The following is a 2,193-nucleotide window of genomic DNA, read 5'->3' as shown; positions in this document are numbered from 1 at the left end:
CTTCAATAGTGCTCTCTTTTCCAAATAAAGTAAACATCCTCAGCCACCCACATGATGAAAAAGAAAATGTGACTCATCTGACCAGGTCATCTTCTTCCATTGCTATATGGTCCATTGCTCATGCTTAATTGTTTATTTTAGACTCTTTTAGTGGTGGACAAGGGTTAGTTTTGGTACTTTGGCAGGTTTCAAGCTACGTACAATAATAGCCAGAATTGTGTAAATCTTTGAAAATTGCATTTTTAAAGGGGTTGTCTCGCGAAATCAAGTGGGGTTAAGCACTTCTGTATGGCCATATTAATGCACTTTGTAATATACATCAGGAGGCTGGAATCGGCACACGTGACGGGGCGGAGCTACGCGATGACGCGTAGAAGGGGCGGAGCCAGAACGTGCCCGGACCGACCAGAAGGGAGAAGACCCTTCTGCGCAAGCACATCTAATCGGGCGATTAGACGCTGAAATTAGACGGAGCCATGGAGAAGGGGACGCCAGCAACGGAACAGGTAAGTGAATAACTTCTGTATGGCTCATATTTAATGCACGATGTACATTACAAAGTGCATTAATATGGCCATACAGAAGTGTATAACCCCACTTGATTTTGCGAGACAACCCCATTAAGGTCTGATGGCTCAAAACTCATTTTATTTGTAATAATACCATAAAATTATATATCATCAGAAAGATAATTTAGCGAAAAATGTAATGCAACAATGTTTGTTCACTTTTCTGAATTTTATTCAAAGTTATAGCTAAGTAACTATTAAGAGCAAGCACAACAGCCTCAGGTTGATATTTACTGGAGTATAACCAATGAGCATAAGTGTTTATAGTACCAATGAGGTCAAAGTAGCATTCAGCTCTCACGATCATGTATTGGCGCAGACAGTAGAACATTTGTCTTTGTCGTGCGATTGTTATTAAGTTGGTCGCTTTTTTGTTTTCCTTTGTGTAATAAGCTTGTGGAACATAGTAAAATGGTTGACTGGTCACCCAGAAAGCGATGTAAAATTGTAATTTTGTATTAACAAGGTTACACTTATGATGGAATTACAAGGGGAAAAAAGTGGCAATGTCACCAAAGGAAGTATTTCAAAACTTTTGTAGAGGCCTAAGAGATGGACTGATGAAGGCATCAAAAGCTACACAATACTAGGTGCCGATAGAAGAGTTAAAAGATGGTGTCTAGGTTACAGAAGTAGAATGAATTGACTCAATGTGGTATAAAGTTGAATGCAAGAACTGTTCAGTGCAGACAAAGAATAAAGTCTAAGGGCTTAAACAGATGACCGTGATTTTGTCAGGTTTTGAAACAAAGCAATTGATTTTAATGGTTTCATTTTGACTAGCGTGATCACATGTAGTTTTTCCACATGCTATAGAAAGATAGGGCAGGACCTATCTTTCTACTTTTTTTTTTACCCACGCACCATAGTGTGAAATTTGAAATGTCAGAATCAAAAAAGATTTTGACTGATTCATGCAGTCATACGCTCTGTGGACGTAAGTGTATTGGCGCATGCGCCCATCTGTTAAAGCCCTAAATGCTAGAATTCCATTAAAATGCATTTTTATTGCTCTAACAAAGATTTAAAAGATTATAATGGGCTAAAATCCATGCTAATTGAACAAAGGAACAATAGGACAGAACATCTGGACTGATGAGACCAGAATCTAACTATTCAGCAGAAATGGTATAAAGCACATTAGGAGAAGAAGAAGAATTGGAGAAGATTTGCATCCCGATTGCCTTACAGCACCCAGTATGTTCTGGGGATGTATTACAACAAAAGATTTGGGCAGAATTTTAAATCCCTGCCTGCTGAAGGAACTTCAGAACAGTGCTGGGGACCAAGTGGCCAAATGTTCCGAGCCCGACAGCAGCGAGAGGTGAGTATATATTTTTTTATTTTTACTCAAGCTAGGCATGATTTTCAGGGAAGGTCTTATATTTCAACTGCGGTTGGTGCCTGCAGCGCATTGGTTTCAATGGGGCCGCCAGCAGTGGCGGCCCCATTGAAAGCAGTGGACATAGAGCTTGATTCACTCGTTTTTCTGCACATCCGTGCAGCGCAGCTTTTTGCGCAGCACGTATGCGTGCAAAACAACGCTTGTGTGAACGAGGCCTAACATAGGAAGAAGCTAACATTAAGTGGCATAATTAAGTTGTATCTGTGTTTAAAAAAAAGA

The sequence above is a fragment of the Eleutherodactylus coqui genome, chromosome 2 (assembly GCF_035609145.1).
Source record: "Eleutherodactylus coqui strain aEleCoq1 chromosome 2, aEleCoq1.hap1, whole genome shotgun sequence".
Taxonomy (NCBI): domain Eukaryota; kingdom Metazoa; phylum Chordata; class Amphibia; order Anura; family Eleutherodactylidae; genus Eleutherodactylus; species Eleutherodactylus coqui.
This window is presented reverse-complemented; position numbering follows the sequence as displayed.